General features: G+C 39.2%; 1 protein-coding gene across 4 annotated transcripts in view; it reads left to right on the top strand.

Moving 5' to 3' along the window:
- FUT8 (fucosyltransferase 8) overlaps positions 1-16,638 on the top strand; it is a 180,740-nt gene that overhangs the window by 43,496 nt on the left and 120,606 nt on the right. For 3 of the 4 annotated variants that reach the window (XM_016223827.2, XM_016223829.2, XM_016223826.2), the window contains one exon: positions 169-262. The gene's annotated coding sequence lies outside the window, so the exon portion shown is untranslated. Of the gene's footprint in view, positions 1-168; positions 263-16,142; positions 16,250-16,638 lie in introns of all 4 variants that reach the window. The other variant, XM_016223833.2, reaches the window with a different exon arrangement.

The raw sequence follows: 16,638 nt of genomic DNA, 5'->3' as shown, positions 1-16,638 counted from the left end.
TCTTTGTTTCAAAGGAGCTATTCCTGGAGAGTTCAAACCCAGCATCAACTATCTCATTTGAATGGCCTTATGAGGTTTTACATGAGATATGTTTAATATTAACAACAAATAGTATGTGTAATTGTAGATAATTAATGTTACCCCTTTCTTTTGTCTCATTCTGAACAGTTGATGATTTCAGTGACCCAGATTCAAGCAATAATATCTTTCTTTGGAAATATCATGCAGTTTCGTCAGCTTCTTATGTTGTAGGAGAAGAAAGGTAAGTCATTTTTTACACTTACTGTTGAAATAACTTTGTTAATAAATCAAAATGTTCTCTTTTTAAATGTTAGGAAACCCTTCTCTTTAGGTACAGAAAACAATGTATTATTTATTAATGCTCTATCACTTTCTCAGAAGATTCTACTGAGACTACATTATTTCAGCTCTGGAGATGATACACTGACTTTCTAAACATTATAACTAGTTTTTTTGAAACAGGACTACATTCTGTGCTCTATTTGCTAGGCTATCTTGTCTCTTTTACATAGCCATTCTCACCTGAATAATTTGTTTTTACATATATAACCACCCAACATGACTAAGTCTTAATTTAAAAATACATATATATTTTTATTGATTTTAGAGAGAGGAAGGGAGAGGGAGAGAGAGAGAGATAGAAACATCAGTGATAAGAGAGTCATTGATTGGCCGCCTCCTGCATGTCCCCTACTGGGGATTGAGCCTGCAACCCGGGCATGTGCCCTGACCAGGAATTGAACTGCGATCTCCTGGATCATAGGTCGATGCTCAACCCCTGAGCCATGCCAGTCTTAATTTTTTTGTTTTTTGCTTTTGATGTTTTCATTTTTTTATCTCTTGTGAACTGACATAATTGGATTCATTTTGTCGGTTATTACTTTAGCTAGAAACTATGTTAAGTACTAAGTCTCAGTTTTACTTAGATATTGACTTTGTTTTGGGGTTTCAGGAATATATTTTATATTTAGCAAATTAAGAGTGGAACTTTTCTTTTAGGGCATTCTTTTCTATCTTTCACAGGCATCCATTTTCATTCTTATTTGACAGCTGTTTTTTGGGCAGAATAATCTTTTTTTCTAGAGGCTTTTATGTAATCTTTCACTTGGTACTGTGATCACTTTTCCCAATTCTTTATGTGACCATCTCCAAATCATCTCCCATGTATCTCACTCCAATTCCTCATTATCCTTGTAGGAAAATTTTCCAACTCTGTACCTGTCCTCTGGCTGAAGAGCAAGATTATTAATAATTCCTTAGGATGTTACCCTAGCTCCTAATTTTGTAATGGTTCACCATCTGTTCACTGTATAAAGGGCTCAGAAATGTCTGTTGTACCTAATGCATTGTAGATGTGGAAATAATAAAATAGAATTTGCATATGTGTAAAGTGAATTAATGCTAATATGTTCCCTTGGGTTTGGCCATTTTCACATTCTTGCTATGTTTGGAGGCTTATTTTGCGACATACTTTAAATTCCTTGAGGTGAATTATGTATGTTCATCTTATTTAACTAGCATGCTTTTGGTTAAGTATGTTAAAACTCAGTTGATTAAATTTAAGTCAATAATATAAAAAGTAATGAGTTGGCCCCAGTCGGGTGGCTCAGTTGGTTGGAACGTAGTACCATGCACCAAAAGGTTTTGGGTTCGATTCTCAGTCAGGTCACATACCTAGGGTGTGGGTTTGATCCAGGTTGTGGTGTGTTCAGGAGGCAACTGATTGCTATTTCTCTCTCTCTCTCCCCCTTCCTCTCTCTCTCAAATCAATAAACAAGTCCTCTGGTGAGGATTAAAATAAAAAAACTTTAAAAAAAGTAATCAGTTATTTTACAGTGTGATATTGAAAAAAATTTAACTGTATTTCTTTCTATAAGAACAGACAGCACTCTACAGTGGATAAAGATTTCCTAAGGATATTAAGTTTGATACAGGTTAATTCCACAATGATAGCAAGTGTTGGGAATTTGGCAGCCAAATGTCAAATTTCACATATAGATTTTTGCTTTCTACTGATTTTTTCCCTCCAGATGAAGAATCTTAAAATTTAAATTTGTTTAGAAGGGATTATAATGCTATTTTAGGAATTAAGAAACAGGCTTTATTTTTCTGCAAATTAATTGAGCAGTAAGGGTAATCAGTGAATTGCAGCAAATACTGATAAATTTTTTTTTAAAGTCCTTAATGGAAACTTAATATTTAGGTGTTTATTTAGGAAATATTTTAGTTTGTAATAATGATTTCTACAATATTTGATTGTCCACATGTTTTAATTGCTTCAGAAAGAAAGGATGAAGCATATTGTTTAATAATTTGCATTTTAGTGTTATATTACAGTAAACACTATGATTAATCATATTTTAGACAATTTGTATACCATTAGACAAATTCAGATTTGCATTTTTTTCCTCTCCTTAATATCATAAGAGTGTTATTACTGTATCAGTTAGTAAATGTGAAGATAAAGATTGAAAATGGAGATTATTTTGGTGTGGTTTTTGGTTCATCATTTAAGGAACTTTTAGAAGTTATCACTCTATTTTAACAAGTAGGTGAAAGGTTAATATGGTGGTGGTCCATGGGCAGGCTAAATAGCCATCTCAGACTGGTGAATAAAGAAAAATTAAATTTATTAAAAGGGGATGCGGATATCCAAAGGGAAGGGCTACATAGCACTGAGCTAAAGGTCATTGGGTCTGTGATGTCAGCAAAAATATACTTGTGACAGTGAAAAAAGAAAGAGCATAGAAAAAGCAACAGGAGAACCTAGGCTGGGCTGCTTTGGCTCACTGAGAAGCCTGGAGGCCTTGGAAATAGGTTCGGGGACCTTGGAGAGAGGTTCAGAGGGTAAGCCTGGGATGAGCTCCCACTGCCCATTGCTCCCCTGGTTGCAAGTCTGTGGAGGTCCCCTTGGAGGGATGGAGATGGTGCTGGCATGCTGCCCTGGTGGTGAGCACACCCTTGGTCCTTTGTCCTGAGCATATTTATCTCTTTCTTGCAGTTGAGAATCTTAGGCGAGAGGTCTTAGGGGAGTGTCTCAATAGAATATACATCAGCCTTCCAGGTGTGCTCTTTCAGGATCATTGGTCAGTGCCAGGGTAGGGGGTCATTAGTCAATGTATCTCGTCCAGAGGCAGCCAGGCGCCACTTCCCTGATTATTTGGGCCTGGAGCTGAAATACAACCGAGGCCTAGGTGTTTATCTTTAGGGAGGAACACTCAGGGGGCCTAAACCGCATGACCGGCGATCTGCGGGGGGAGGATAGATTACCCTGGGGACAAGGTTCTTGTTTTCCTAGTTTTTCCCCTTGCCAGGCATATAGGGCTTCCTGCCCTGGTGAGTCTCCGTACTTGGGTTTCTGTACCTGGCCCATCTAACAGTAGGAAACTGAACAAACTGAAAAATCAACAGATCTTTGTAGGTGTGTCAGAGAAGTGAGGTCACAAGGCAAACTGCTGCTCCTCAAATTGGAGAGACAGGTGAATACAGAGAATGGCAACTTACCCTTGCAGAAACCCAGGAGTGGAAACTCCAAGGGAACCAATAGTGTGTAGGAAAACCTAAAGTGTAATTGATTAAATACTCTAGGGGACCCAGTAATAGGGGACTGCCACACTTTCATGGTTCTGCCTCTAGGTCTTCACAGTGAGTACCAGAGAATATCCTGTAATGCTTTGTGTAGGGGAAAGGGAAAGTAACCATTTGGGAATATGCCAAGGCATTCTGTTTTTCTTAATAAGATTACCATCAGGAGAAAGTATTTCTAGAAATACTCTAGAAAGTATTCTGGAAAGTAACTTACTAGGGTGTTGTCAGAGTCTAACTGACCTGGAGGAAGGGAAGTACCCAACTCTAGCCTGTTCTGTCTATCTCATTCCTCCTAATTGTAGGGGGTGGGATACTGTAAAGAACTTGTTTAGGTCACAGCCTGGAAGCAAAGTCTCACTAAAAGACTGAGAACTAATTATAGGGCTATAGAAGCTTCTCCCTTCACACCTTACCACATTACTAAATACCTATTTGCTGCAGTTCATTTTACTCAGTGCATTGTACTTGGCTTGCAAAAAAAAATTACAAAGCATACTAAAAAGCAAAAAAACCACAGTTTTAAAAGAGACAGCAAGCAAGCATCAGAGTCAGACTCAGATATGGCAGGAATATTGGACTTATCAGACCAGGAATTTAAAGCAACTGTGATTAATATGCCCAGGGCTCTAGTGGAAGAAGTAGACAACATGGAAGAACAGATGGATAATGTAAGTTAGAGAGATGGAAGTGCTAAGAAGAAATGCTAGAGATCAAAAACACTGTAACAGAAATGAAGAATGCCTTTTATGGTCTCCTTAGTAGACAGGGTACAGCTGAGGAAAGAATATCTCTGAGCTTGAAGATATATCAATAGAAACTTCCAAAACTGAAAAGCAATGAGAAAAAAGTCTGAGGAAAACAAACAGTAAAAACATATCCAAGGACTGTGAGACAGCTACAGAAAGTATAACATATGCGTAACAGGAATACCAGAAGGAGAAGAAAAGAGAAAAAGCAACAAGAGATATTTGGAACAATAATAACTGAGAATTTCCCTAAATTAATGTCAGGTTTTAAACCACATATCCAAGGAGTTCAGAGAACACCAAGGAGGATATGTGCCCTAAAAATTTCAACTAGGCATATCACATTCAAACTGCAGAAAATCAGACATACAGATAATCTTGAAAGAAGCTAGAGGGGGAAAAACCACGTTATCTATAGAGGAGCAAAAGTAAGAATTAGGGTTTTGTGATTTACTAAATGGCTGTAAACTGCTTGGCTTTTCAACTATCTCATCCCTGTTCCACTTGTTCTGGCTTCCTTGCCTGTCCCATTCCCCCTCAGAGAATTTCTAACCCAGAAATCTTTCAGGGGTGATAAGGGAGGACATCTGTCTTCAGTATTTGCTTCCTGCTGACAAGGACTGTGATCCCTGCCTATATAGTGTATGGAAGTCTCTCCCTGCCTGCTCTAAGGGAGATGAGGGAATGGGTTTGAGACTGGAACAGAGAGGCTGTTAGCTGATTCTTCCAAAGTAGGGATAGGCTGGAATTCCCAAAGCATCATCCTCTTGATATGGAATTGTATCATTCCAGAAGCGAAGTTGGTAGATTGTTCCATATTTCATTGATTCAGTTATTTAGTCCTGAAAATAAGTCAGTTTAGCTAAATTGTTGAGTCTTACTTCAGGAGGTGATGCAGATGGACTTCCAAAGTGAGACTATATTGTGTAAAAAAGCAATCAGTTATTTAATAAGTAGTATGCCTTTGAAAACAGGAGAAAAAACAAATGTTAATGATCACAGCAAATTATAAACCAGTTTCTGAGTCTGTAAGACTGTTGAGAAGGCTTAAAGATTCTTTTTTTTTAAAGATTACTACAAGTGTATTTTTTTTTTTTTTTTAATATGTCTTTATTGATTTCAGAGAGAGGAAGAGAGAGAGAGAAACATCAATGATGAGAAAGTCAATCAGCTGCCTCCTGCAGGCCCCCTACTGGGGATCGAGTCTGCAACAGCCCTGGCATGTGCCCTGACTGGGAACTTAACCGTGATCTCCTGGATCATAGGTCAGTACTCAACTGCTGAGCCATGCAGGCCAAGTGGCTTAAAGTTTCTTTTGCTGGAATGAAAGCAAGCAGTGACAGTCTGATAGATCATCTTTATATATCTAAATATATATATCTAAATATCTCTGGTGATGTCATCAGGTGCTCAGGTAAATTTTGTATGATTGACATTACATCAGTAGTTCTCAATAATTCCAAGTCAAAGGATGGGGGAAAAAATGAAAGATTAGTTTGGAGAGCTTTAGCCAAATATCTAAGAAAACTAGAAAAATTCAGAATCCAGCTCAGTTTATAGGTGAAAAAAGAAAACTTTAATTATAGTTTTATATCCACAACTGTATTATAGATTCCACTGAAACACAATTTTCCCCCCCAAATCACCCTCGTTTTTATCAAAGATAGCTAAATCAACACTATTTACTGCATTAAGCCGTTTCAGTTTGGCCTGATTATTTTTATAAACACAACAAGAACAGTAATTGATCATATAGGCTTTCTTAAACCTGCTTTGCTGGAATCTCATATCCAGATTGAGCCTTAATTAGCCCCTCAGGGCGAAGAAGTTGCCACATGGTTGCCTTCAGGTTTTGCTTCCAATAACTATAGATTTTGGTGAATTCCTCAGGTTCAGGGCCTCCAAAATGTCTTGAGGTTCTTTCTTTGCCATCTCCCAGGAAAGCAACCTTCATTCCTTACTTGGAAAGACACCATGAACCATGTGAATAAGCAAGGTACCAGGCCATTTTTCCAATGGTCTCTTATCTGCTTCAGAGTTGATTTTCATTCCTTAAAGCTTTCTGGTGACACCCAGAGTCCAGGCATGTCTTTCTCAAACATGACATTCTAGTCAAGTCTTGGTTAATAAAACCACAATTGGAAATAGGTTTTATGGGTCCTATTATAAAAAGATCAGATTCTTATTGGATATATGGAAACAAACACATTGCTGTGAAAATAGTAGTATTCATTAAGAGTTGCCTAATTCCGGAGGAAATAAGGAGGGAGAAAAATATAAATGCTTCAATATTGCTTATGAGGGTATAATATACCAAATTGGTCTAGGGAAAAAAACAAGTTTCCTTATATCTGGAAAACAAAAATATTTAAAAATCAGCAACATTTTGAACGAAGTCATAAGAATATTAATTATCCTCAGTTCATTCAGTCCCATATAATCAATTTTTGTTTATCCTGATTATTTGCCAGTATTTCCATGAATCCAGTTATTTCTTAGAGTTCTATAAATCTTTATCTACTTCAAAGATATGATCTGCTTAGACACCTGTAATTTTAGAGTAATTCAGAGTCCTTTTCATGGATCTTTTTAAAGATGTAACATATTTGCAAATGCATCAGAGTAAAATAATGACTGTCTAAAATGACAAAACTTAAAATGACATGGTTATAGGTCTGATTATGATGCATTTGATAAAGGATTTTGCTTTTCTCTAAGATATAACATTCCAAGATAACAATTTCTTGGTGAATAATTACCATGAAATGACATAAAAAATACAAAGCCCACATTTTTAGATTCAACACACAATTTCAATGTATAAAGAAAAAATAATATGTGAGATTTTACAGTGCTGCACATGGCTCATCAGAAGTGTGCATTGAACACTGGAAAAAAATCATAAACGCCCCAGTGTGTGGACCACAAACACCCAGTCTCACTTCCCAGCACCCTCACAGAGAATCATCACTCTTGGCTTGCCTGGTGTCACTGAGAGTTTTCTGTTTCAATGTGGCTCCGAATCCTTGCAACTTCTTCCCTACGCCAGTCTGAAATCTCTGGAACATCCATTTTAATAAAAATATATACATACAAATAGAACATAGTTATTAGTATTTTTTTTGGCAAAGCTTCCCATATCATTTCAAGCATATTAAAATAGGCCTTATTAGTTTAAAATTTCTCTTTTGTAAGAAGAAAGAACAAATCCTTGAGGTATTCCATGGGCCTATTGGAATATGCAAAGTCATTTATTGTTTTTAAAAAGCCTCTTAAAATTCAAATTTTGGGAAGTCTGTCAAACAAACTTAACCAAAAAGATCATGACATGGCTTTTTAAAATTAAAAAAATTTTTTTTACTTACCTCAGTCTTGTTTACATTCCTGATCACCTAGTAGGAAGGCCTGTTGAGACTCAAAGATAGACTTGAAGGGCTGTGAATGAGAAGTGGAAACAAAGAGAGTCTGGGCTCCAATCTAAGGAATTAAGTGACAGGAGAGAGCCTAGGTGGTGCTGCTTTGGTTCCCTAGAAATGGTATAGGAAAGAAATGAGCCTGGGCAGGGTTGCTTTGGCTCACTGAAAAGTCTGAAAATCAGTGACAGAAGATCAAAGCCGGTGTAATAAATACTCCAGATAGAGGACCAGGAGTCAAAGTATGAGTAGCCTGTAAACATGTTTACCCCTTCCCTGAGGGTGGCCTTATCCAGGGCAGTGGCTGGATGCACTGGGGATAGATTCACCTCACTCAGACAGGGGACTCAACTCCATACCAGCCAAACAAGGGAGAAGGGAGAGTTCCTTCCAGACGGCAGGTGGGATCACATCCTCACTGACCCAGTCACCCAGGTATTACCTGGGGACTGTTGTGTGGGCAGGTGACTCCGAGTCCAGAGGGTAAGTTTTCCTTCCATGTTTTGATGAAGGATTTACTGCTCAGCTGACTGGTAGGTTTCCCCCACACCAATAAGGGCAATAGAGAGTGTAATTAAAACAACTTTAGGTCTTACCATAGTCATCAAAGAATGTCACTGGAGAGGAATCTGGTGGGGGAAGGGCAGCTTAAGCATGATGAGATTAGAATCTCTACAAACCTAGTTTTCACAAATCTTCTTACCTATTCGGAAATAACCGTCCTTAGCAACTCACTTTCAGTTCTTTGTAGTTCAAAAATGCATCTCCATACTTTATACCCTCTGTCACCAAAACCATATAATTTCTTTCCAACCTAATTAGAATTTCTAACTCCTAAAAACCTCAATTTCCAATGATAACCAAAAAGTAAGCAACCAACATTCCTTAGGTTGACTTTTATGAACACATTTTCTATCTTTTAGAAACATAGGTTCCTCTATTGGCAAACACACTTACTTTCAAGAAACACACCTCTAGCAAAGCACAAGATATTCATCAGTAGCCCCAAAGCCACTTTAAAGCCTCTCTATAATAAAAAGCCAAAAGCAGCCGAATTTAAGACTTGTCTAGCAATCAATGTTTCTTTATTTCATGTTATTTCAAAAATATTTAGATATTCATTAACTTTCATTAAAATTTGCTAATTTAGAAAGGAATAACTGAAATAAGTTATATTGATTTGCTCAGATATGGCTAAGGTTTTTCCCCTTTTGATAAGATTTATCTCCAGGTATTTGTATTTCAAAGGTGTAGGCAAAGAAAAGCAAGCTTCTCCTGAAACCTGACAACATTGGGTCCTGGGTCCGGGCTGCCTGTCACCACTTGAGCCAATTAAGCAGAGACTGGGTTGAATTGTACATGAGCATTCCAATATTGCCACGATATGGGAGAGTAGTAATGGTCATCCACAAAAATTTGCTCTGCGCTCCCCACTCCTCCCCCCATAAGTCCGCTTTGGATAGAAGGACAAAGATCACATGGGAAAGTAGGAATTTCAGGAATGGGAAGTAGACGCCTCTGGGACCACATTATAGGCAACTTGGGCTGGGGGTAGCAAAGGGCTAGTGCCTTAGGGATTCCATTGTTTCGGGAACTGGCTGTTAATCTTCCCATGTTGATAAAAGAAGTATGGACTGCATTCCAAGGGTAATTCCCATGTCATGGGGCATACAACTCCCTGCCAGGTTAAAGTGCTTTTTCTAATTTGAACAGAACAATCATGGTTAACAGAACATGATTAATATTTCTTATAACTATAGCTAACAATCACCGTTAACAGAGCATGAGCAACATCTCTGCCCTTAACACTTCTAGAGGGACTTTGGTTTCATAGTCAGTTATCTCTAAGCCTTTGAAGATGAATAGAGGAGGTTTGGGGACTGTAAAAGGATTTGGTGGGCTTTGAGATGTTTCTGAAACCATCCACACCTTTGGCCCTGTTAAAGACTTCATTTGTAAAACAAAGACAATTGGGTTGCCATGCAAATGTTGGCAAGGACTGACAAGTCCATCCACCAATTTTTAGAATGTTTGTTTCCATCTGGGTACATTTTTCGAACTTACAAACAGCACATAGCTTAGGGTTACCTCTGAGAGCTATTAAGGCTTAGTTATATGGAACCACTATTCATTTCCCTTGGGAACAGCAAAACAGGTCCAGCTGCAAGGTAGTATTAAAATTAATGGTGCTATTAACTGGCTAAACCTCTCCATTGCCCACTTTATATTGGGACTGGGCCCTGTTACAAAAGACTATTAGCCTTTTTCTTAAGGGAGTCACAGTTCACAAGTATGTATCCCAAAAGGGGACTCTCGAAGCAATGTGGACTGGTTCCCCACCTACAGAGAGACAGATGTGTCATTCCCACAAGTCTCTGGGCTGTTTTGGGCCATTCTGAGTAGGGCAAGTACCCTGTTAAGCTATCCCTTAGGTTCTCATGGAAGTTAATAATAAAGAAAAGATGGTTAACAAACGTTCAGGCAATCTCAAGATTAGTTTGCTCCCTTGGAGCTTTCTTTAAAATCATTATTTTCTCATTTGGTTCAGTATCTGGTTCATAGTTCTAAATATGTTTCACCCTTCTGGAAAAAGGATTTGTGGGTGTCACTGATTTCAAAAAAATCTCACCCTATTTGTTGAAAGGGCAGATTTGATTAGCAAGAATATATATTGTCCTATAACATTCTCTAGTTGGAAGAGAACAGGTTCTGATTTTAAAACAGACATTGATTAGATATCCCTGCCATTTGTACAGAAGCTTTACTCTGAAGAAGGCCATTAATTAGTTGGATGTGGTTAAGAACAGATAAAGTGGTCCCAGTATCTACAACAGCCTTAGTAGCTTCCCCTTTTGTGATAATTTCAACTTCTCCCAAAATATTAATAAGGAGGTTGGGAAACCCCTTGGAGCAACCCTATGTTTGCTTCTTTCTTTTCTCTTTCTAAATCCTATGTCAGTCGCCTTTAATCCTTCATAATGTGACGTGGCTTTCTGTAATAGAAACAGACTCCTCTATAAGAGTTTCCCAGCAAACCTTATTTAGTAATTAATAGGTTAGAATAGCCAGCACTATATTCTCTAAAAGTTAAATTCCTTTGCAAATCCATCAGGGTCCCAGAGAAAGGAATGTATATAATTGCTGTTTCCCCTCTGCCTGAGACCAGTTTTTCTGGTTTTCTGTTCTTTGCTCCTCCTAGGAGCTTCTAATTTGCAATTAAGATAAGCTTCCCATTCATTCAGTTTAATTTTAGGCATTTTCTAATTTTGCATGCAAAAACTGATTTAGGTATCAAAAGAGCTACATTTTGGCCATCTTAAGTTGATATCACTTCTAGTTAAATCTTCCCATTTCTGTAAGTACTTGCAAGTAAAGGCTTCCTATTAATTGCATACCTGCAAGGGAGTTTCCAGCATTGGAGGCACAATTTCCCATGTTGATTTTAGTTTTTTTCCAGATTGTAGCGTCTGAACAGATTTCTTGGGATATTGTGTAGTGGGTTGAAAGTGTGCTGTTTGTGGGTTGAGCTCTAAGGGGCTGTCACTTCCTGAGTCATCTCAAACCCTCTTATGTGTCTTGATATCTCTACCTGGCTGTCTAATACAGCCATAAGGACTCAGAGTGCTAGGTAACCAACGTTTTATCTGCTTATCCTGGGATGACACCTTCACAGAGATTCTTAGTCACCTATAAATACCTGAGATTTGAACTGGAGGGAGTAATTGCCCCTTATCTTCAGAGCCAAATGGATACAAGCTCTCATTTATGCAGTGAAATGTTTTGTTTAGACCCTCTGAAAGCAATTTCAATTGAAAAGCCAAAGTCAAAAACCAGCCAGCCATTTTTTTTCTTCTGTCCTTAGTTATCTTTACCCTTATCTATAGCCTAGGTTCTCTTATCCCTTAACTTTTAGCTCCACCAGGAGGATTTAAAAAAAAAGGTCAAAGAAAGTCAGCTTGAATTCAACTCCAGACATAAAAGAAAAAGGGGATCAATGGGGAAAAAAGGGGACATCTGTAATACTTCCAACAATAAAGATTTTTTAAGAAGAAAGAAAAGGGAAGAAAACAGTGTCCCTCCAGCCAAAAGGCAAGGACTTCTCTCTCTCCATTGGGACTAGTAACCTGACAGGGGAGAGAGCCATGGGGAGAGCCTCGGAGAAGGGCCTTGTGTGATTTTAGTGTTCCTGGGTACATGGACCTTGTAGTCAGCAGAGTGCCTAGTGCAAACTTCCCTGGTCCATGATCAACTTATCCCGTCATGGGAGTCTTCAAGCAGCACGGGCCCCTAACGGCTTTTAAATAACTCGTCCCATGCTTACACAGTGTGGCAGTCTGCATAGAGAGAGAAAAGCCCACCCCAGCCGAACAGATGTTAGGAGAAAGAAAATAGTGAGGTCTTTCAAGCCAAGGTGGCGAAGATGATTATCATACCAATGACGGCAATAAAGATGTTACCAGTGATGTTGATTGCGAAATCAACAAGGTTTTACCAACAAAGTTGTAAGTTATGGAGGGCCCTTGGAGCTTAGGAGAGGGAAAGGCAAGGGTAACATTTTTGGTGGACAGGAGGTAGGGGGCTGGAGAAAAGGGGAAAGGCAAAGGCACAAGCATGCTCCAGGGTTGCCATCTGGAGGTCCCATCTGATGTGCCAGAAAATGTTACCTGAAAGGGGACCTGGCCCTGAGTGGGTCTGCCTAGGGCTAGACGGTAGTGTGTGGGACTTTGTGCAGGAAAGATTTCACAAAACAAGTCCAGGTGATTTTTAAGAGGACCTTAAAGCTGGGAACAGTGAAACAAGGAAGGGCCTAGGATAAAAGAAACAACAGGAGAGAGACTAGGTGGAGAAATGAGCATAGGCAGGGCTGCTTTGACTCACTAAGAAGTCAGAGAAAAGGGGAACATGGGGACAGGGTCAGGGGGTATGCCTGGGATGAGCTGCCACTACCTGCTGCTCCTCTGGTTCCAAGTCTCCTGGGGACCCTTAGGAGAAAGAGAGCAGAGATACTAGACCTGGGCATGGTCCTGGCCGGTTTGTCTCAATGGTTAGAGCATTGGTCCGTGGACTGAAGGGTCCTGGGTTCGATTATGGCCAAGGGCACGTACCTCAGTTGTAGGCTCGATCCCTGGCCCTGGTTGGGGTGCGTGCAGGAGGCAACCAGTTGATGTGTCTCTTTCACATCGATGTTTATCTCTCTCTCTCTCCCTTTCACTCTCTCTGAAAAGCAATGGAAAAATATTCTTGGGTGAGGATAAAAAAAAAAAAAAGACCTGGGCATGCTGTAGCAAGAGTGACCCATGGTTATTAAAACTGCACAAAGTGAAAAGAAGGAAGATCTTAGGACAGAAAAACAGGAGAGAGCCTAGAGTGTGATTGACAAATGAGACTAACTAGATTTCTGTTATCTCCCTGAGTAGGGTGATTTAAGCTATCTATTCTGGTTGGGGAATGTCATAAACCGTCTTCTCTCTTTTTTTAAAAAAATTTATTGTTTTTAGAGAGAGGAAGAGAGAGATAGAAACATCAATGACGAGAAAGTTACTGACTGCCTCCTGCATGCCCCCTACTGAGGATCTAGCCCACAACCCGGGAATGTGCCCTGACCAGGAATTGAACTGTGATCTCCTGAATCATAGGTTGATGCTCAACTGCTGAGCCACGCTGGCCGGGCTAAACCATCTTCTCTTAAGTGTCCTTGGTTTAGGGAAGATAGGATTTTGCGATTTACTAGATGGCTGTAAACTGCTTAGCTAACTGTCTCTGTTTCCCTATTTTGCTTGTCCTGGCTTAGTAGCCTGTCTCATTATAGTGTTACTTGAAAGTGGACTTGGACTCATTATAAATTTATAATGCAAATTTTGGGACAACAATTAAAGCGTAAAAAGAATTATAACTGACATGCTGAGGAGAGAAAATGGAATTATATATAATCTTCAATTAAAACCAAAAAAGATAGAAAAAGAGTGGAAGAAAAAGATAGCAATAAAGAACAAGGTCAATGAATAGAAAACAATAACAAATATAGTAGATATTTATCAAATATATCAATAATTACTTTAAATGTCAGTGGTCTAAATTCACTAATAAAAAGACAGAGACTGTCTGAGTGAATCAAAAGGCTGGAGGAAGATATTCTGAGACAGGGATTTGGGCCCAGCAATGGAATAATACCAGGTGGCCAGGAAGCCAACCTAAGTCCAGGTGAAACTTGGATAAACAAATTGTAAGAATGTTACCACCCCTCCACTCCCACCTCAAAAAAAATAAAGAAAAAAAATGCAGAATTTTATCTCCTTTCTAACTGCTTGCTTTTCCTACCTTGACATGGACAATTCCACAAGCCTGCCTTTTTCAAAAAGCCCGTCCTTTCATGCAAGCTCACTTTGTCCCCAGCTTCTAAAAACAGCCAAACAGAGCTAGATTCCTGAGCTAGTTCAGAGGACCTTCCTTTCCTCTGCGCTGCCTTCCTTGTGCTCAAGGATAAGCTTAATAAAAACATGTCTGGAAATTTCTCTGGAGTTTCCTATTTTTTTTTTTAAAATATGTTTTTATTCATTTCAGAGAGGAAGGGAGAGGAGGGGAGAGAGAGAGAGAGAACCATCAGTGATGGGGGAGAGTCATTGATCAGCTGCCTCTTGCCCACACCCCACTGGGGATCCAGCCCACAATCTAGGCATGTGCCCTGACCAGGAATTGAACCCTGATCTCCTGGATCATAAGTTGATGCTCAACCTCTGAGCCATGCCGGCTGGGCATCCATTTAATTTCTATCTTGGGGAAACCAAGAACTCCAACCCTGGTAACAATACCACTAATCAAAAGAAAGCTGGAGTAACTAACTCAATACCAGATAGGGGAGACTTCAGAGCAAGGAAAATTTTCAAGGATAAAGAAAAGCATTATGCAATGATAAAAGGGTCGATTCTTCAAGAAGAAATAACAATTCTTAATTGTATGCACCTAATGGTAGGTTATCAAAATATATGAAGCAAAATACTGATAGAATTGTAAAGAGAAATAGATGACTCTGTTGACAGCAGAATGATAATAGGTGTTAGACTGGTGGAGTCTGACCAGACTGGTTCAGCAACCTTGGTACTTGAGTTGAGAATTCAGAGTCAAGACTCAAACTATAAGAGAAAGTTTATTTGAAAAGTCACAGAGGTAGAAGAAGTGAGCGGTAGAAGAAATGGGCTCAGGAAACAAGTTACAGAGGCAAAAGAAGGGCTTTTGGAGCTTAGGAGAAAGAGAGAGGCAAGGAAAATGCTTTTTGGGGAAAGAGGTGGGGAAAGGCATGGGTGAGCTCCAAAGAGAAAGCTGTACTGGGTCCTCCCTCTTGAGAGTGTTTATCTGGAGGTCTTGGGAGGATCCCAGTAAAAATATTCAGCTTTTCAGGTATGTCCTTTCAGGGTTGTGTTTTCTACTTGATTGGTCAGCACCCCGGCAGGGGGTCATAAGTCAATGCAACTGGTCCTGAGGTCAGCCATTTTATTGCTTGTCTGGCTATGCTGCTTTTCTGGCCTGAAGCTGAAACATACTGAGGGCCTAGATGTTATTCTTAGGGGTTAATGCTTAAGAGAGTGGTTGTGCAAGGGCCAGCATGGGAGTCACGTGAAGCCACTCTTCAGCCCCTTGATCTTCCTTCAAGGGGGCCTACTGCATGACTAGTGACATGCCAGGGGAGGAAAGGTCAGGGAGGGTCCCAACTCCATGACCAGTGATATGCTAGGGGAGAAAATGTTACCCTGGTGATGAGATCCTTGATATTCCAGTTTTGCCCATTGCTAGGTACCCAGGGCTTTATTCCCTGATGACCTTCTATACCTGGCTCATTGTTTTTGCTCTATTCATTTCTGTGTAACTGCCTACCTCAAATGCACTCTTTATATATATATATATATATATATATATATATATATATATATATATATATATATATATATATTTAAATATATCTTTATTGATTTCAGAGAGAGGAAGGGAGAGATAGAAACATCAATGATGATAGAGTCATTGATCAGCTGCCTCCTGCACGCCCCCGGCTGGGGATTGAGCCTGCAACTTGGGCATGCACCCTGACCAGTAATCAAACCGGGATATCCTGGGTCATAGGTTGATGCTCAACCGCTCAGCCATGCTGCCAGGCTCAATTGCACTCTTCTAGTTGGATACTTCAACACTCTTCTATCAGAAATGGACAGATCTAGCAGGCAGAAAATCAGTAAGTTTGAACTTAGCCACACCATCCATCAACTGGACATGATTGACATCTATATACTACTTTATCCAACAACAGTAGATACATGTTCTTCTCAAAAATGAAAATGGAATTATTGAGAAACTTCAGTGGTTTTTTTTTTTTTTTTTCCTGTAGGATTTGCATTATAAACAAGTGATCAGAGAAAAAAAAGATGAGGAACTCATTTTTTAAAATGCAACAAACTGTCACCTTTCTCCCCTCTACCTATTACATATTCTAGGGTAAGAATTTTAGAACTGATTTTTTGTAATATTATACTTTTTTTTGTAATATTATACTTTTTTTTGCCTCAGGTTTGGAGTAATGAATGAAATAGGTGTTTGGGTTATATACTTTTACAAATGAAACCTAGCAGATGCCCCACTAAGGTTATCTTTCTTCATGGACCACTAGCAGTACATACAGCTCTTTGGTTCCATGGAACAAAATTTGAAAGCTACTGTGAAATATGAATTCCTCATGGCCTGACCAGCATTTGATAATTATTGATGTTTGCTCCTGAATAATAGAGCTCCAGGTGTCTCACTGCCTTATTCTTTTGAGTGATATAGAAGAAGAGCAGAAGCAGATGAGAAGGATAGAGGAGAATTAGTAAAGGAAGAGAATGTTA

Source organism: Miniopterus natalensis, chromosome 1, assembly GCF_054644295.1.
Source record: "Miniopterus natalensis isolate mMinNat1 chromosome 1, mMinNat1.hap1, whole genome shotgun sequence".
Taxonomy (NCBI): Eukaryota; Metazoa; Chordata; class Mammalia; order Chiroptera; family Miniopteridae; genus Miniopterus; species Miniopterus natalensis.
The sequence above is the reverse complement of the archived record's forward strand: the minus strand, read 5'-3'. Positions and strand labels throughout refer to the sequence as shown.